The sequence below is a fragment of the Lygodium microphyllum genome, chromosome 12 (genome assembly GCF_053477565.2).
Source record: "Lygodium microphyllum isolate KBCC chromosome 12, Lygodium_microphyllum_v1.1.10, whole genome shotgun sequence".
Lineage (NCBI taxonomy): Eukaryota > Viridiplantae > Streptophyta > Polypodiopsida > Schizaeales > Lygodiaceae > Lygodium > Lygodium microphyllum.
Window position 1 is genome coordinate 48,701,472 of NC_141146.1, and position 21,170 is coordinate 48,722,641.

Here is a 21,170-nt window from a genome sequence, read left to right on the forward strand (position 1 = left end):
TCTCCTATAGAACACAACCATAAAATAAAACGTTATGAGTCACGTGCAAAAATGCAATTTCTTTTATGTGCATAGGTAACAGGTCAACAAATCTCCAATTGCATGCTCATCGGCAATCTCAAAGAGCTTACACTTATTGCCATTTATTAAGTACAAGTAGGTCTTTCTGAATCCTCCTAATGTTTTGTAGCCTATAGAAGATAATGCAATAATAATAGAATAATTAAGATAATAAATAATACCAAAAAACAATTCGCTTCAACAAAGTAGTATGCCAAACATTGTGTGACATTTGTAAATGGAAATACATGTTGCCTAGCTGTAGTAGTAAATCATTTGATATATGTATACTTTTTTCCTCTATCTTTAAGGGATTCTTAAGAACATATTCTTCACATCTCTCTCTCTCTCTCTCTCTCTCTCTCTCTCTCTCTCTCTCTCTCTCTCTCTCTCTCTCTCTCTCTCTCTCTCTCTCTCTCTCTCTCTCTCTCTCTCTCTCTCTCTCTCTCTCTCTCTCTCTCATGTAGCCTTCCCCCCTTCTAGCATGGTGTTGAGTAGTTGAGTAGTGGGTAGGGGGTCAAAAAAGCCTCTAGTAAGCTATGGGTGAAGGTGGGGCTACAAAGGGCCGCAAGGAGAGTAACAACCAATGAAGGTGGGGTAAAAGGCAACAAGAGGACAACAACAGTTGATGAAGGTGGGGTAGAGGGTGATGAGGAGAGCAGTAGTAGAGAGATTTGGAAGATTTCGAGAGCTAAGAGGAGCATTGAGCAGTAGCAAGGCTTCTAGCCTTCTAATGCTAGGCCCTACCCTCCCCAACAATCCAATCACCCCGCTTGGAGATGCAATGGAGGCACACAAGCAGTCATATATCCTATGCAATGCAAATGACAAGATATGGTGCACCCAACTGTGAAGGAACCTATGTCTAGGCTCCTACGTGTTGCGAGAAGGAGTGAAGCAAGCAATCGGCATTCTCTTCGCTCCATAGTCACTCAAAGAGGGAGCGAGACTTAGGCATGGAGTGGCTAAGCAACCACCCTTCCCACCCCACCCCCCCATGTGTGACTACCACACACATGTCTCTCTCTCTTTGCATTATTCTTGGATTATTTCAATAAACTAATAGATTCTAAAATTGATACTTTCTACATTTGGATAATCTCCGTACAAAACATTTGTACTCACATTCTATGGAGATTGAAAACTATAACATCATTAACAATTGCAGCAAGATATCTCACTAAGATTGGCTGTACAATAACAAGAGACTCATCCCGAAAGTTCACCCTGAGTACCTCAATCACCTGCTTTGGTCTCATATGCATTTTATCCATATGGAAAATAACATCATGGCTGTGGATAACATTTTGAGTATATGGATCTTGAAGACGATAACCCATCTCACTTACATCCTCATATCCAAGAAAGATGCATTTGATAGATTTCGGATCCAACTTATTGGACTTGTTAGCAAAAGACCTCACATCTAATGACTTGCAGGTATGCATACTAGGGAGGTTTACGAAATCATGCCTCCTCTACAACTCGACCATCAGGAGCAATACATGGGGATCTATTAATGAGATGCACATCATCAATAACTACCTCAGCCCAAATGTTATGTGGTAACTTTCCTGACTAAGCATACTAAACTTTTTCCTGAATAGTCTTGTTCATGTGCTTTGTAATACCATTCTGGGGTGGGTGTATGGGGCATCAACTATCACTTAATGCCCCTCTCATCACATAGTTACTCAAGAGCCTTAGATATATATTCCCCTTGTTATCAGACCGTGAGCATTTCAATTGAATACCCAAACCAATTCTTAATTGCAATAAGAAAGTGTTGAAATGTAGGCAAGACATTCTATTCCTACTTAATAGGATCGGCCCAAATCTTATGCGAAAAAATCATCTATGAATGTAGCCAAATACTTTAAATCACCTAAGAAATAATAGAGCATGAGGCCATAAACATTTGAATGCATGAGAGGCAAAGGCTCATCCATATATGTAGAACCAAACTTCTTATGGGAATTATGAGTTTGCCTATCATAAAAACAACGACCACATGAATAAAAACAAGAATAGTCCAAGGGTGGGAGATATTGCAAATGAGTCAATACTTTCATTCCTTTCAAAGATATGTATCCAAGGTGACAATGCCATAAAGATACATGTAGAAAATCAATCACAACCAATACATAGTCCACAGATCCAAAAACAAGCAAAGGGGAGAGGTTGCTAACCTTGGCACCTCTAGCAAAAACAAGACTACCACTGGTGATCTTTCATGAAGAATTGCCAAAAGATACATGGTTATTGTCATCATCCCAATTGTCCAATAAAAAACAAGGATTTTCATCAAAGTTGAAACATGACATACATCATAAAGCACCAAAGAAGCATCAATACCAAACTACATTCTAATATCATATATGCCAATGGCATCCAATGTAGTATCATCTCCCTGTCTAATAGAGCCCATAACTGTATGATAGCTATGAGACCAATGGTGATGCTAGGTAATATAAAAGAAAGCCCTTGAATCAAGAAGCCAATACTAAGAGTAAATGGATGATTGTCGGCACTCTCATGAGCACACCGCCAAGACCCACTGACTGCTTATTGCTTCAAGTGTTTCAAGCCAAGAGCTATGGCTACCTCTCATATAGCCATGCGTACTCTCACACACACAAGTGTAGTGATCTTACCTTTGAATCTAATCAAGTTGCCTCCTCCCATGAACCTTTAGCTCCACGATCCAAGATGTGATTTCAAGCAAGCTCCATCTCCAATCTCCAAGCTTCAAGCTCCATAGCCACATGCATGAGCAAAGAGAAGATTGGTGTACCACGTATTTTCTTTATCTCCGAGACAAAGACCAAAAGCTTGCACATGTTGAGCAAGGTCCGTTAGGCCACTCACCTTGCACATCTACTCGAACTGCTCTACAAAGCTATATGGGTCATTGTTGGGCTAGTACTTGTCGAGTTGCTTGGCAGCTACGAGTATCTTCGATTAGCTCCTTGAATTTGGAGTGACTCCTAGTCCTGCTAACAACGGAGTTGCTAGGGTTGCTCTACTTTGCTCTACATGCGTGTTGTCTATAAGTCTCTTTGTGAGAAGCATGCTCAATGTGAGATCGGCTTCTACCGCTCTTTCCCTCTCCACATTGAATCCTATCCTATCCTGATTGGCAAGCGCTAAAACTCACTGGACCTCTCGCATTTCTATTTCTTGCCTGAGCCTTTGAGCTCACTCCTCCTAATTGTAAGAAATTATGCCCTACAGCACCTTCTTGGCCAATCTCCGCTCTTCCTCAAGGTCAGCTATGATATCCTCAACCGGCCTACCATGATGCTTCATCTTGGTTTGTAAATTGTATCGATTAATCATTTGTTGGATATTATTAACTAGGAACTCTCCCAAGTTGAGCTAGTCATTTTCATGATTGGAGCTTAGTCCTGACATCTTATCAACCTCTTGGTCCACTAAGTTATCGATCAAACTGATCAACTCAAGTAAGGTTGAGCCTCTAATTGTGTTAGTCTTCTCGCTCTCCAAAAGGCTTGCTTTTGATACCTTGTATCCTTGGCCATGTATTTGAGATGTGAGGGTCTTCTCCTATTAGTGGGTTTGTTTAGGTTGCTTATCTTGCATGTGAGTTCCTTCTTTGTTCAGCTAGTCTTCAAATTTAAGTGCGCTCAAGTGGTCATGGGGTGCTTCTTTTCATGTGCAGGTGTGAAATCAAGCTTTCTACATTCTAAGTGCACTTAAAGTAATTGGTTAGGTAGTGCGTGATTGTGATCAAGACAATGTGGTGCAACACACTTTTCTAGCTTGCTCCCTTAGGTCGTGGTCACTCTAATAGGTTTGGTTGGGTCCTCTAAGATGTTTTGGATGGGTGGTTTGAGAGGCTTATTCGAGGTCGCTTCCTAGGTGGTTGAGTCATGATCTTGAACTCTCGAGGCTCTATGAGCCCTCCGATGTGTCTGGATGCCTATAGGGGTCTTGCCTTGCTCTGAATTGAGCTCTACTTGGCCTGGAATGTGTTGGATTGGTCAACCTTCAAGTTCTAGTTAGTGTGTCCCGATTATCAAAGGTCTGATTTCCAGAATCAAACAATCTGATTTTGGGTATGTCTGATTGAGAAAATCAAACGGTCCAAGTCCGAATCTCGTATCCAGTCGATTGTTTGAATTGGATGGTCCAAATCTGGTCGTCCGAGTCTAGCTGTCTGACTCAGACTGGCTAAGATGTCCAATCAAACTAGGACTACAGGTGTCCGAGTGGCCAAATTGGACTGTCCAAGTCCGATTGCTTTGACTCTGGAAATTGAACTTTGCAGTGTGCATCTAATTTTGGCAATGCAAACGGCCTGTGAGGCAAGATTTCTATTCAATTGACCTCCTTGGTTGATGCCAAGTGTTGAGAACTTCCAGAAGAATCAATGATTAGATGTTGAGGAACATTTGTTTGTACCTGGGGCAGTTGAAAACCTTGAAATCCGTGTGCTTGATCTTGTCTTTTCCCCTCTCTCTCTCTCTCTCTCTCTCTCTCTCTCTCTCTCTCTCTCTCTCTCTCTCTCTCTCTCTCTCTCTCTCTCTCTCTCTCTCTCTCTCTCTCTCTCTCTCTCTCTCAAAGCCCTCAAACTGAAAATGAGTTCTCTTTCCCCTTTCTCAAGATTTAAGACCCCCTCTCCAACACTCTTTGGATGCCTTTTCCTCTTCTTTCTCGGATTTCAACCCCATTTTCCTTCGATGTAGGCCTCCTATTACCCAAAACCCTACTATGGTTTTCTCACTTTTTCCTTATTTTGTCCTACCTAAATGCCTACAAATGCCTACAAATCACAAGAAAATGCTAATTCTAATCAAATCAACTCATCTAAACTTCAAGAATCCAAAACACTTACTTGCAATGAAGATCAAACTCCCTTTCTTCATACCTATCTACCTCAAGTACTAGTTTGAGGAAAACCCTCCAATGCTAGATAAGAAGTGCACAAGCACTCAAGGCTCGAATTCATTGGTCCCAACAATAATGAAACCAAAATGCGAGAGCTTTCGCTCAACCGTCAAGACCCATGAACCGCTTATTGCTCAAGCATTTCAAGCCAAATGCTAATGGCTACCTCTCACATAGCCCTACACACTCTCGAGCCTACGAGTGTTGTTGATACCACGAGGCATATTTCACAGTGGATTTCGTGAGGTTTTTATTCCATGGTGGATCCCTTGAGGTTCTATGGTGGATTCAATAAAACTAGATTTATTTGTCGGGGCTCGTACACAAGGTGGATTCCTTGTGCGAGAAGTTGACGGGGATGCCTGTCATTTTCTCGCGTCAATTTAATTTAATGTGCACGTGGGTGATTCCACAGCGGGTGATTTCGTAAAATATATATTTAAATTAATGAACGTTTATGAGTTTAGAGTGCACTCGTATTAAATTAAGGTTAGAATAGAGTTATAACCTATTTATTTATTTTGTAGATGAAAACTACTAGGTATTTACTTTTGTCGGTTTAATTTTATTATTTTCTAATACTTATGAATGCTTCAATTGATGTGTAGAGCACGCAGCGGTGGCGTTGGGAAGCACTGGGGCGATGGCGTGTATTCAAATTACCTAGAAGAATTATTATTTTTAATGGGTGCACGCCTTATCATTAAAGGCGTGGCACTAATATTTATTTAGGCGCATTTGACAAATATTTATTATTTTGTATGTGCATAGATGCTCGGTTTAAATATGTCATTATTGGACATTGTATTTGGGTACAACCCGACTTTTGGGGATGCCCAACCGTTTTATTCTTTATTTGGGCAAAAGCAAACACAAAAGCCAAAGCATGCTAATTGTAAATTGGGCTAATTTTGAGCTTGGAGATTAATAAATTTATAAATACATGCCTTGTGGAGTGCTCACACAAGGCATAGAGGAAGATTGTACCCAATTTGTCTTTTTGCTTCATGTCCTGCAAACTCTCTTATTGCTTTTATGAAGTTTATGTAGAGTTCTTTGTTCTTGGGGACCTTCTGACGCTCACTACGCGCGCATCCAGCATTGATTTGCACACCAGTGGTATCAGAGCGAAGTTGAGATCAAGGGCTTCCAATTGCTTACCATCTCGCGCAAAGGCGAAGCTCATAGAATGAATAGGCTCTACAGGCAGTCTCGTGACGAACCGTCAATACCAGCATGTTCTTGGACATTGAAGAACCCCTTGTTGTGTTGTTGGATCGTGACGGATCACTCTTTGGCAATAGAGGACCACTTCCCAAGCTCTTTTCTCAATACCTTTTTTTTTTAAAGAACACAGAGAAGAAAACTTCATTAAGATTAGCTTTTAAGCTTTACAAAGCTTAAGAAAAGCTTAAACTCTTCATGATTTCAGCAGATGTGGTGGTAGCATTGTAAATGACATTGATATAAGCCAGAACATATCGTCATCCTGTGTGCTACCAAGAGATTAATTGAAGCTTTTGTCTTTAAAAAGCTTAAAGCTAAGCTTTACTAAAGTCGCAATTCAATCTTTAAATTCCCTTCCTAGCGAATGTTCACATTAAGCTTATCCCGACACGCTTTGCAACTTCAACAAGCCTTTGTTCACACCTACGATGTGATAGAGTTGATTTCCAGTAAGCAGATTGTCATACGCAAACTATACGGAATACGTATACGCTTGGAAGAAGACCATCATTAATTACCGTCCTCGCAAAAGAAGCAAGATTGCAAAAAGCCATTTTTTTAAATAAAAAAGTAAGTCTTGTAAACCCAAACTTGAGCTATAATCATCCCTCTAACAAAATTTTGAGTGTGTGAGGTTGTTTGAGATTTTGTAGGATGTCCGACAAAACATGGAAGATTTTATGGTCGAATGTGATTTGCTGGAGCCAACCATGGAGCAAATATTGGACCTCGATATGATGCAACTTCAAGAGGAACGAAGAGCACGTCAAACTTTGCAAGCTCAACTGGCTACTCTTCAACGATCCACTATCGATCAAGATGGAGTGCAACCCCGAAGATGTTATACGACATACGATCGATGCGACACTCGAAGCACAATCTCTTAGGAAAGAAGCCAAGATAAGTAAAAGAAATTTTAAATTCCGTAGTTTTAATAGACAACGTGACGAAAAAACTGTTCTCGCTTTTATCAGTCAATTTGATGATTATTTCCATGAAGAACAGTATGTCGAAAAAGATAAACTCAAATGTGTCACTAACCATCTAGTGGACAGAGCATCGTTATGGTGGACTGTTGTCCGTAAGAGTATTGATTGTCCTACTACTTGTTGGGAGGCCTTTCAAAAGCAAATTTTACAGAATTTTCTTTCACCTCAATTCTATGAAAAAGTAATCAAACAGTGGAATCTTCTACAACAAAGAGATCGTGAATCCATTCCGCAATACACTGAGCATTTCTGGATTGCCTTACTATAACTTCGAATGCTTGAAGATATTACTGAGGCAATTTACAAGCGCAAGTATATGTCCGGTTTGCTATTGAGATGACAAGCTCAACACATGCGGACATTGATGATGTTAGACCTATTTACAACTGGCATAGTTATAGCGCTAGTCGACTAGTATAGTCGGTTATGCATTGTTTGACTTAGTAGGCCGCTTTCCTTTATGTTGTATCTTATCTATACTTTGTGTACATTATAAAGTGTGTAGAAGAAGAAGAAGAAAAAAAAACCAGCAAGAAAACGTTTTGGCCTCCATATCTCTTTTTGTCTCTTGAGTGAGCTTCTCCTTGTGCATTCTGTGTATGTTCGGCGCAGCATCTTGAGCAAGTCCCCCCACCACGCGATTCTTGACATGGTATCAGAGCCGTGCCACTGAGAGAGGCTGATTTCGAAGGCTGAAGTGAAGGAGAAGAAGCAAGGTTCAAGCAAGCAAGCAAGCAATGGGTAAGTTCTCCCATTCTTCCACTCTCTCTCTTGGATAGTTCCTGTGGAGGCACCAGAAGCAGGGCAGAGCAGAAATCTTAGATTGCAGTGAGATTTGGTGGGCGCGAAGAGCGTTGTGTATTTTGCAAACTGGTTCTTTAGGGCTTTCCTGCTGCTATTTTGGCCATCCGAGGTCATTTTAGGTCCCGTTTCAGACTCGCAAGGTTGCGGGCAACAGTTCGAGGTATCCTGCAATTTCAGCTGTGTCTGCCGTATACAGGTGCACAGGTTACAGATTTCAGATCTATAAGTTCAAAGGTGTTTACCAGTGAATAAACACAAGGTTTATTTGCAAACTGGTTATTGCAGATTGCATATATTGTTGAGCAGACAGTGAAAAAGGCTGTCTAGTGTATTGCTGTGCACTACAAGTCGAGGGTTGCAGAAGATTTGCTTGCTCTTTAGTATTAGTTTTGTGATAATGGCAGAGAACAGTGGAAATCCCATTATTGAGAAGCTCGACAAGAACAACTACCCTTCATGGAAGTTCCATGTGACGAACTTCCTTATTGGAAAGGGCCTTTATGAATTTGTTTCAGGTGAAGAAAAGGAGCCAGAGCTGGGCATCCCTCCGACTTCAGATGAGTTAAAAGCATGGAAAGAGTGGAATGCAAAAGACAAAAAGGTGATGTACTGGCTATCTGCAGTAATTGATAATACTATGCTAGGACATATCAAGAATGCAAAAACTTCACATGCAGCTTGGACAATTTTTGAGAGCATGTTTTCAGTAAATACAAAGGCACGAAAGATTCAACTCAAGCAAGAGTTGAATGCCTTGAAGAAAGGGAAAATGTCTGTCAATGAGTATATTTTGAAGGTGAGGAGCATCGCAGATACCTTAGCAGCGATTGATGCAATGCCAGATGATGATGATTTGGTTTCATCCACTCCAAGTGGCCTTAACAATGAGAAGGCATGGAAATCATTTGTTACTTCAGTATATGTACGGAAGCCATTTCTAAATTTTGATGAGCTAATCTCTCTCATGATTACTAAAGAGATCAATATGCAGGGTGATTCATCTGAAAGAAATGGTGAACAAGTCCAAGCATTTTACTCGAGTTCAGGAAGGGATGTGGAAGATCCTCTTCGAGAGGCCGTGGTATGGGACATACTGGTGATAACCAGCAAAACAGGTTCAATCAACAGTTTGGTGAAATGCAAGTTTCTAAAGGTAGAGGAAACTTTAGAGGCAGGGGGAGCTCTAGAGGAAGAGGTGGATGGCAGAACAGAGGTTCTAACAACTCTGGTATTGTGTATCACTATTGTGGCAAAATATGTCATATTGCAGCCCAATGTTATGCTAAGAAAGATGATATTCGCAGTGGTAAGTTGCAGCAAAGAAACTATGCATCGTCTTCACGACAAAATGAAGACAAAAATGAATGTCTATTTGTTATGCATCACATGCTGAATGTTGTTACAGGAAAGGGAACACATGATGATGTTTGGTATGTTGATTCAGGTGCATCCAATCATATGACCAGCCATGCAGAATGATTTGGAGAGATGCAGGATTTGCAAAATGCAGGTTATGTGCGGACGGCGGGTGATGATTCATGCCACCCAATTTCACACATTGGAAAAGTTCCCTTGTCCTTGCATGATGGTAAGACAAAGAGTCTTTCATATGTATTACATGTACCATCTATTACAAAGAACTTGGTGTCAGTCGGTCAGATGGTAGAGCAAGGGCTACAAGTCAGATTTAATGCAAAGGACTGCTTTGTAGAAGACTTCAATGACAAGTGCAGGTTGGTTGCAAAGGGAAGTAGAGTTGGACGTATGTTTACTCTGGATGCTGGAATTCCTACTATGAATGCTGCTATGTATGCTAAAGGAAAATATGTTGTTGCAGATATTGAAATTTGGTACAAATGCATTGGACATGCAAATGTATAAAGGCTGAAATTAATGCAGTCCAAAGGGTTGGTTACAGGTTTGCCTACATTTAGAATTGCAGAATTTCATAAGGTATGCAAAGCATGTCAGTTTGATAAGCAAGCAAGACAACCATTTTCACATGACAGAGATGTAAGTAGAAATATCCTCGATGTTGTGCATACAGATATTTGGGGGCCTACACAAAATGTATCTCTTGGAGGCAGTTCATACTTTGTCACATTCATTGATGATTGTTCTAGAAAGTTGTGGTTATATTTTATGAAGGAAAAGAGTGAAGCGTTTGAGCACTTTAGAACTTTCAAGGTTGCAGTTGAAAGAGAAATATGCTTAAAAGTAAAGTGCTTGAGGTCAGATGGAGGGGGAGAGTACCTCTCGAATGAGTTCAATGATTTTCTGAGGTCTCATGGGATAAAGAGACAGTTCACATGTAGGTATACCCCACAGCAAAATGGGATTGCAGAAAGGAAAAATAGGCATATTACAGAAGTTGCACGCGCCTTGATGGGGCTGAAAAGAATATGCCTAAGCATTTTTTGTCTGAGATTGTTCATACTGCTGTTTATATTATGAACAGAACTCCCATAGCTGCAGTTCATGGTATGACCCCTGAAGAATATTACAGGTAAGAAGCTTGATGTCTCACACTTGAAAGTGTTTGGCTGTATTGCATATGTTCATGTGCCAAATGAGCTACGGAAGAAGCTTGATCCAAAGGCAAAAAAATGTGTCTTTATTGGATACTCTTTAGAGCAGAAAGGGTATCGTTGTTATAACCCTGTCACATGTAAGTTCAGAGTGAGCAGGGATGTCATCTTTGATGAAATGAGCAGTTGGTATGCATCTAGTGGTGATGCATTGGATGATAATGATGATCATGACACTCATGTGTAGGCTGAAAAGCAAGAATCACGGACTCTTAGTGGACCAGAGACATCATCAGGTAGTCCTTGGTCTGGGAGACTAAGGAGTAGCTCTACATCTTCAGGTGCATCTAGTAGCACTATAGGTAAAGACAAAGGAAAGAATAAAGTGTCAAATGGCATTGATGCAGTTCTTGATGGAGACTCCAGTGATTCAAAGAGCTTGGATGATGAGCTTGGTATTCCTTCAGTGAGGACTCCAAGTGTGCAGAGAGCACGCGTCAATGCCGACTCTATTGAGTGATCCAGTGGTACGCAGGTCTAGCACGGTGAGATACCCTGTTAATAGATTTGGTTTTGAAGGTTATGCAGCTCACCATTATGCTTATATGGTGAAAGTGATTGAGAATGTTGAGCCCACATATTTTGAGGAGGCTGTTGGTCATGCTCATTGGGATGTAGCAATGGATGAGGAGATGGCTGCATTAAAGGCCAATAAGACTTGGGATCTAGTATCATTGTCGAAGGGCAAGAAAGCTATTGGATATAAGTGGGTTTATAAGATTAAGCATAATGTAGATGGTTCTATTAGTAGGTACAAAGCTAGGTTGGTTGCAAAAGGCTATGCCCAGATATATGGCATAGATTATGAAGAAACCTTCAGTCCAGTTCCTAGGATGGCAACTGTCAGATGTGCGATTGCTTTGGCAGTAGCCAAAGGTTGGAGGTTGCAGCAAATGGATGTGAAGAATGCCTTCTTGCATGGTGATTTGCAGGAAGAAGTGTATATGGATTAGCCAGCAGGTTATGAAGATTTAGAGCATCCAACGTATGTGTGCAGGTTGAAGAAGGCGCTCTATGGGCTCAAGCAAGCACCTAGAGCATGGTCTGACAATATCAGAGAGTATCTTGTCAATATTGGCTTTTATGTTTCTGATGTTGATCACTCACTTTATGTGAGAAAGGGAGATGCAGGTTTGGTCATCATAGTCATCTATGTGGATGACTTGATTATTACAGGTGATAGTGATAGTGGGATTGCTCAACTCAAGGACTTTTTGAAAAAGAAGTTTGAGATGAAGGATTTGGGTGAGCTAAGGTACTTCCTTTACATTGAGGTGATCAGATCTGATGATGGTATATGGCTGTCCCAAAGACAATATGGCTTGGATATGTTGTCCAAGTATGGTATGACAGCATGCAAATCACTTTCAGTCCCGTTGGAGTAGAATGTAAAGTTGAGTGCTGATGTTGGGGATGAGATAGAAGACCCTACTATGTTCCAAAGGATAGTGGGAAGTTTGATCTACATGACCATTACAAGGCCAGACTTGAGCTACGTTGTTGGTCTTGTGAGCCAGTTTATGCAAGTACCTAGAAAGTCACATTTGGATGCAGTCAGATGCGTATTGAGATATATGAATGCAATCATGTTAAAACATAATTTTTTAGAATGCTATGATGCCTATCCCATTACTTCTTAAGGTCGCATACATTAACGGTAGGTGAAGGAAGTGTGTACAAGTGGGGAGTCTGCCCCTTTAATCATCAAAAGGCAAAAAGTTATGGCATGATGACTTGTCAAGTTGCTTGTACATCATAGGGGCTACTCGATCTGCATAAGGCGGGGTGAGTCCGGGTGGTTCGACGACTAAGGCTCTGCTGGTGCGGGGCTCCTGTGAGGTTGGGTAGGGAACATGTCGGCCGGGACATAAATGGTGTAATCCCTGGCCGCCACCGTTTCCAAAATGCTTTTGAACAAATCATTGAATTTTTCCCTGTCTCGAGCTGCCCTTTCTGCCTTTGAGCACCTGGTGCCCGAGCGTCCGTTGGGTGTTTGCACGACTGGTGTTGCCACTTCTTGCGTGCTTCTTTGAGCTTCTGCTCCCCTGGCCCGGGGATTCATTGGCCTACGTCTGGGACGGTGTCGCTTAGGCCCTCATTTCTTCGCATACAGTTTGAGGGTGGGCACGTAGCGCACTGACGGAAGGGCGTGTGCTGCATGTTCCCGTCGGCAGCGAAGAGTGTCCTTGCAAGCTAACTGCCCTTGGTTCTCCATGTTTTCCTTGCGGGGGGCCTATAAGAAGCGGATCAAGGATTAGGATTTGTTACATGATAAGACCATTCATATGTAAGGGATTATAGTGCAGGTTATCAAGCGCATAGGATGAGAAGGGGAGGGGTGGGGCATGCAGTGCTTGTTGTAGAGGGATGGCCCCCATGATGTATATTTAGCCTCCTGCCATTAGCAAATCTTGGCTCATGCCGAGTTACGTCGGCTGGTGGTCATGAATTTAGGCAGGACTCAACCTTGGAAGGATAAATTGGAAAGGGAAGAAGGTGTGTAGAAAAGGGGTTGCACCCTGTCTACACCATCAGAGTTGTTGGTCAAGGCTTCCGATGGTGGTAATGTGGGTTGCATGCCCTTCACTTGGAGGTGGGGATGGTCACACGGCTTTTAAATGCGTGATGAGAGGAGGACTTGAGGAGCTTAGCCTGTCAGACCCAACTCTTCTCCCTGCGCTTGATTATCAGGCCGGAGTCGATTTGAATAGCATTGGTGTGAAAACCGCGTTGCAATGGTCGAACTAGGAGCTCAAATCATGATTAGAATGGATGCATCCAAGGTAAAAATCCTACCATCCCTTTTGCCTCTGGCAATTAATTTGCAGCCATTACCGTATTCTTCAATAAAGCATCCATCTTTATTAAATCTAACCTACAGATTTTGTTCTACCATTTGTTGCATTGACAAGAGATTCTTAGTTATTGATGGTACATGCAATACATCATGCATCTTTTTCTTACCATCAAGCATCATCAACGGAACAACTCATGTGTGCTAAATGTCATTTATTCATCAAACCACTCTCCATTGTTTATCATATGGTTAGAAGCCCCAGAGGCCGTGGCCTGCCGAATAGCCTCACTAGGTTGTGAGAGCACAACTACCTCCCTTTTCGGAGAGTCTAGTCCTTCAGCCAACTCCCTTGTGCTTAACTCCTCTAGCCTAGGCTTTAGGCACTTTGAAAGTGCTGGAGTTGTCGAGGGATTTGGTTGCGACACCTCCTCCACAGGTAAACTACTAAGGACACGTTCCACAAGGGGCATTGTCACAGCCAAGGGCTGTGACTACCGTGTTTTCTGATTGGAAGTAGTAGCAACTAGTTTAGTAGGCTGGCTACCCTTGGTGGATTGCGGTGTCAAGTCCCTAGGGTGATCGGAAGTGGCCGTGTCTTTTATTGCCCTTTGAGCACCCATCTGTGTAGATCGAGCATGAGTTGATCTAGTCACATTAGGTTGCTCATGCATATCCTTGGGTCGAGAGCTACAGATGGTGTCATGTCCCACCTCTTGGACAGTTGGAAGCTTAGATGGAGATAGAGATTGGAATTGAGCAGTTTCCCTTGACAACCGCTGTTGTGCTTCCTGTGTCCATTTGGAAAAAGAGGATGTAGGAGATCTAGGACTCTTAGGTGGACTTGGCACTGGCTGAATGATTTGCTCGAGGCTATTAGACCATTGTGCCATTTGCTTTGTTGAGCGATCAGCCTTGCCTTGAGCAATGTTGTGCCTATGATTCTTGTTCTCCCCTTGGAAAATCAAAGGCTCTTTGGACACTAATGATTTTTGTGCATGCTCAATGGCTACATATGACATCTATCTATTTAGCATGCTAGGTTGAGGCTCTTTCTTTCGAACAATCATGTCTGGTTTGTTGCCTCGAGACCTAGAGTTTCTCTTAGATTTCCTCCTGTGCTTCATTGCTTTTGATGCACTCTGGCCTTCAGCTGATGGAGGCGGTTTAGCAAGGGATTTTGGTACCCAAATCCATCGATTACCTGCGTAGTACCCTTGAGCACGTAGCAACGCTTTGGATATCCATCGCGGCGTTGTGCTGACCCTCTATCGATGCCTGCGTCTATAAGGCTTGGGCTTCTTTTGGGGTCTTCTACGATATTTGTAAGTCCAAAGCCCGTCCTCGGCATTGTCTCTTGACCTTCTTGTTTCAGGCATGGCCTCACTCACTAGTTCTCGTTGTTCGACCTATGCTTGTATCAGTTTTTCCAACAAGTCCTTGCTCTCGTTAGTAGGCTTGACTGTTACGTCAGCACCTTCCTTGCCTTTCCCTCGAGGTTTGATGAGGTCACCCTTGCTAAAGGTTGTGACTATCCTCACACTCGGTAGTGTCAGGTGTATCCTCTGTGCTACATAGTCGGCCTCACACTTGGTCGCCCTTTTGAAGGGTCTTCCTAGGAGGGTTTCTTTCTCGCAGCTAGCACTATTTGGAAGAACATGAAATAGGACAGGCAAGCTTTCCGTTTCAATTGTTGTAAGGATTTTGCACTTCCCTATGAGTGCTTGTGGGTGTCCCCCATAAGGGCTAAGAGTTGCACTAGTCGGTGTGAGCTCTAGTTGGCCTAGTAGGGTCCATGATTCATAGGTCAAGATGTTAAAATCTGGTCCTTCATCAATTAGAGCATCAATAGTATGCTCTCTTTTCGAGGTGAGTTTGACCCTAAGATAAGCAGGTGGTACTATGTCTTCATCTTCCGAGTCTTAGCTTGTAAATTTAAGCCTTCTGACAGATGCCCTTAGTCTCCACTTGCATGACTAGATGTGGATTCTCCACCAATGCCTTGGGTTATCTGTGTAATGTTGCTCAAGGTACATCTCTCGTCAGGACTGTCATATCTAGTCATTCTCACTATTGTAGCTTGATGTTGTTGCTTTCCGCTTTGACTAGATGCAGTCCGAATGCAACACGTATATGTTTTTGCAGTGTGGCCTTTTTGCCCTTGTTGGCTAGATGGGCCCATTGAGGTTCTAGGGTCTCTGTTTCTCTCTGTTCGGGTATGAGCTTTTGGTTACTCTTTTGCAAGTGAGAATCCATGCTCGTGTAGAGCCATTACTACACTAGGGTCCAATTTGAAGGACCTGTCACGGCGCGCATTTTCTCTCCAACCTACTTGGGGGAGGTGCGGAGGAGGCAGACTCTACGGGGGTCCGGGGGGCAGTCCCCCCCGGCCCGCAGGGTCGTTACGGTAAACACCATTCGCAATTTGGAGGACCGTTTATAGCCAAATTTTGAACCACTTGCTCTAAGTTTCAGCCTAGTGATGATGGATCTGTGATGTGCCTTTAGCTCTACGTGGTCTTTGGGGTCAATTTCGGGGTTTAGATGCGTCAGAATTTGCGTTTTAGATACCTGTCCGATTTTGACAGTTTTCTGTCCGATTCTCAAATGTCCGATTTTTAGGAGTCCGATTATCAAAATCGGATGTCTGATTATCAAAATTGGATGTCCGATTTTGGGTTGGTCCAATCGGCCCAGTGGTCCGATTTTGGTCACGTCCAATTCTGGGAGTCGGATAAAAAAAGTGGTTCAATTTTCAAAGTGGTCTGATTCTGGGAATCGGATCGGACATGGTGGTCCGATTCTGGATTAGTCCGATTCTAATTGGTCCGAGTGGTCTGATTTCCAAAATCGGACGAGTTGGCCTGAGTGGTCCAATCGGACAGGATGGTCCGAGTGGTTCGATCGGACGGTTATCCGAACGTCTGATTCCGAGTGTCCAACTGGTTCGATCGGACGATTGTTCGAGCGTCCGATTCTGAGAATCAGACACTGGATCGGGTGTCCGATTTCGTTGACCTGAACGCACTTTCGAGCATGAAATCGTCCAAAATCTTAAGGTATTGCTTATTGTAAGCTACAAGATTCCACGTGAATGATGCTAGAGTGATGGGGAAGAGATCTATATACCTGGGATAGCCAATAAACTCCAAAATGTAAATAAGTAAACGAATCAAACCCTCATGCCTTGTTATGATAGCAGAAACCCTTATGCTTGTTTTTCTTCTTTTTCTTTGTTTTTTCCTACCCTAATGCACCCAAATCACAAAGTAAATACCTACACTACATCTCACAACATAAATCTCAAAAAAGCAAAAAACCTTCTTGCCAAGGAGATCGAATACCATCTTCAACCCCCCTCACTTCCTACCTATCTCAAGCACCGGTTCGGGGGAAACCCCTTGCTTTGATGCTCGATTCGAAGCGTGCAATCGCTCAAGGCTTGAATCCGTTGGTCTCGGCAAAACGGAACCAAAATGTGGGAGCTTTCACTCAACCGCCAAGACCCACGGACCGCTTATTGTTTCAAGCGTTCCAAGCCGAGCACTAATGGCTACCTCTCACATAACCAACGCGCCATCCATATCTACGGGTGTAGTAAGCTTACCTTCGTGCCGTTCGAGTTACCTCCTCTCCTGCGCACTCCGGTAGCTCCACGATCCAAGTGCAAGCTTCAAGCAAGCTCGATCCTCCCGCTCCAAGCTCCAAGCTCCATTGCCACGAGCAAGACAAGAGAAGAGAAGAGAAGAGAAGAAGAGAGGAGAAGATGGAGAGCTTCTCCACCCCACGGTCCCTCTGTTTTGAGACTTTTGCACCTACGGCTCTGATATCACACACTCACTCCCTCACACTCTCACACTCCCTCTCTCAAGCACAAGCTCAAGCAAGCAAGAACAAGAATAAGAAGAAGAAGAGGAGAGCTACTTTTGGCCATACACAAGAATGAGCTTCTCATTCACTTTTCAACTTTATATACAAAACCCTAAATCCCTTTTTGGCGGTCATCCCCTTTTCCCCTTTTTTACATGGCCGGCCGTAGCCTAGGCCCTTTTTCCCATTGTCCTTCTATCTTCCTAGCTTCCTTTCCACCGCCCGTCTACATTTACAAATTGCAGGGGTGAGAGCCCGGCGCTCCTTGAATTAAACCATGATGCGCTTGCGCTCTTTTACAAAAGTTTTGACTTGCGCGTTTCCTTGTGTGCCTTTCTCTCTTATTTAGGACTCTTCTCCTTGTGCGTCTTTGTCTTCCGTTTCTCTTTGCCTTGGCCTTTGTCTTTGTCTTCTACTTTAGCTTTTCCGGATTTTCCACCTTCCTTCGTTCGAGGGTTAACACTCACCCTCACACACTCACACTCCCTCTCTCAAGCATAAGCACAAGCAAGCAACAAGAAGAAGAATAAGAAGAAAAGAAGAATAAGAATAAGATAACTACTTTTGCTAACACCAAGAATGAGCTTCTCTATTCACTTTTTGGCTTTTATACATGCCCTTATCCTTCGGGCATCCATCCCCTTTTTTTTACATGACTGGCCATCTTGCTAAGGTCCTCTTTTCCTATTCCCTTCTATTTACATTATGCCTTCACCTATGCCCGTCTACTCTTTACAACTTGCACAGGAGGGAGCCTAGTACTCTTTTACAAAAATTTGGAGGTGCCTTTACATTTTAAAATGCGCCTTTGCCTTTGCTCGACTTTTAAGGTTACCCTTACTCTTTGGCCTCTTCTTCTCTTATCCTTTTGTCGAGCCGCCTTGCTTTGCATTTTTAAATTTTATTTGCTTTCTTTTTCTCTGTCTTGCATTGGGGTTAAAAGAGATTCTACTATGGCAGCACGCGAGGTGGCATGGCTGCAAAAGTTATTGGGGGATTTGGATATGCAGGTAGATGGTCTAGTTATCATTCATTGTGCCAACATGAGTAGTATATAATTGGCTACCCTGTGTTCCATGCTAGGACAAAACACATTGAAGTGCATTACCACTTTGTGAGAGGAAGGTACTTGTAGGTGAGATCGATTTGGTATATGTCAACACATAAGAGCAAATAGCTAACATCTTCATAAAGGCATTCAATGGAGAGAAGCTTCAAAAGTTTCAAAACTTATTTGGAGTTATAAAGATGCAATTGAGCTTAAGGGGGAGTGTTGAGACAACAAGCTCAATATGTGTGGATATTGATGATGGATTGTATGGCTAGATAAATCCACATGTCTACACTTAGCATGTCGATGATCATTATGACTCTTACATGACAAATAACTTATCACTTATTATATTTGGGTTGTTATATCTACCCATCATAGCTACTGGCATAGTTATAGTGCCAGCTGATTAGTATTGTCCAAGTTATGTACTGTTTGGCTTAGTATGCCACTTTTCTTTATGTTGTATCTTAGCTATACTTTGTATACATTGTATTTTGTATGAAAGAAGAATAAAAAACTAGCAAAAAAATGTTTTGGCCTTCATCTCTTTATGTGTTCTTGAGTGAGATTCCTCTTGTATATATGGTATGTGTTTGGCACAACAACTAAGCAAGTCTCCACACCACACAATTTGTGATATACATTTTGACTGCTATCCCAAAGTTGATGCATTTCTTAGTAGTGAAGATGCCCCTTGCTCGACTTCTTGGTTGTTTGGTAGTCAGCAACCTGATCTTTAGGTTGGGAAGTTGATGTGTGGAGGCTAGCTTCTTAGTTTTCAAGGCCTTGAGTGGTTAGAAGTCTTAGTTGTAGTCTTTGACCTTGGTCTTGTCAATTCAGTCTTTCTTATCTCCCCTTTCAAAAGTGGATCAAGATTTTTAGCTTGGAAGAGCAGGCCATATATGTGCGTAAAGTTTTCATGGTTTATAATTTTATTATTATTTATGAGAAAAATGGATTATTTAAGGATCTATGATGAACGAAGGATCGTGAATTCACCAATCACAAAAATCTAGATTATACTTAAATTATGCTAGGGTATCCAAGGCATTGGGTCAAAGCAAGAGCTTGTAGGGATATGGCATGATGTCATCGAGGAGCGATGGCTTATTGAATCAACTCGCAACATGGAGCTCTTTTTCAATGAGTCGTTTGTCGATCTATGGATGATGAAGTAGTTGCTTGGGGGATGATATCATACATGCCTTAATGATGGCATGTAAGGATGTGCTCTCACAGTACATTGAATCGAACACTAACAATCTTACACTATTTAGTTGTGGTGGTGATCATCCTATTTCCTACAACAGTAGCTTCATAAGGCACAGTTATGGTGGTGATCACCCTATTTCCTACAACAGTAGCTTCATAAGGCACAGTGTACCATTGCTTGAGAAAAAGAGTGGTCATACTATAGAGACGATAGAGTTAATGGCAAAAAGATCCCCAATGAGCATTGCCATGGTGAAAAAAGGAAGTATGCAACAAGCTCGCAACTACTGTTTGGGAACCTCCTGGGCCAATTGGTCCTATATAGGAATTTTTTTTGAAAGAGGTATTTTTTTTCCTCCCAAGTGGAGTGCAACTATGAGGTGAGTGCAATCATATTGGTCTTAATAGCCCAAGGTTGATCATGTGGTGAATAGTTTGGCAAATGTACTAAACATGGAGTCAATCTATAAAAAGCATTTGGATGTGGGCTTCCCTACCTGGGTGGATAATTCTTCCCCCATTTTATAAATGGATTGATATTGATCGAATTTCCTCAATGTGGCTAATGGAGAAGGCCAATATTCACTCACATGATATAGGGGAGCTTGGTATAGGTAAAAAAGAATATCCTCATTAGTGGTAGATCGGCAACCATAGTGGTGTCTAGTTTAGAGGATCGAGAGGTCTAAGGATTGGGGAATTGAGAGTCAAGGAAGGGATTGCCAATGGGGACAAAGGTGGCAATGATCCTTTGTTTTCGGTAAGAGTACTATGTGAAGGTTCAACTCACATTGGTTTGGTTGATTTCTAAGGTGTCATCGAATGTAGAGCAATGATTTGAGAATGGAAGGGGCAATTTGCATAGCCATGGATGGTTTTGGTAGGCAAAGCATGTGGTAGCTATCATAATACCTTGTGCTTTGAGAAGGACCTTTAGAACCCATTAAGTCATTATTGCAAAGGGGTTACAACAATTCTAGCAATGTTTGTGGGCATGTTTTTGCTTTTGTCTCCCTGGCTTGTGCCATGGAGAAAGGTGGGCAAAGTTTTTGGGCTGCCCCTTCTAGTGAGCGGTGGAGCTTATGAGAGGCTTCTTAGGGACTTAGTCATTTAATAACTAGAATAAAAGTGTGGTGGTTCTAGGTGTAGAGTTAGGTTGAGACGTGAGGATAATCTGAGTAGGTGTAGTTTGCACATCTTTGGGACTAAAAGTTGTGATTATGGAAGCATCAACCAACTATAGATGGGTGTGTTTATCAACGTAGATGATATTACAGTTGGTTAAAATGCTCATCCTAATAGAATCTAAGTGCCAGTCCCCTCAGATTTTGGAAGAACATAGAGAATAATGGAATTCTCTCAATCTCAATAGTGATAGTCAATATAAATTTTCCCAATAATAAGGGCGTCCTCCATAGGGATTCAACTTGGCATCTATGGACTAAAATTGCAAGTACCCTAGTCTATTCCAATAGCAATAAGGAAGCATATTATAATCCAACCCCTCATTGATAAGTGCATCAACTAAAATGAACTTAGCTACTATAAGATGGATACCGAGGTAAATAGCTAGAATTAAGGGTTCATATTCTACTTCTAAGCTATTAAATGTGATTATTCGGACATTTACGATGGTATCTATTGGATTCGATCAGAAGAGT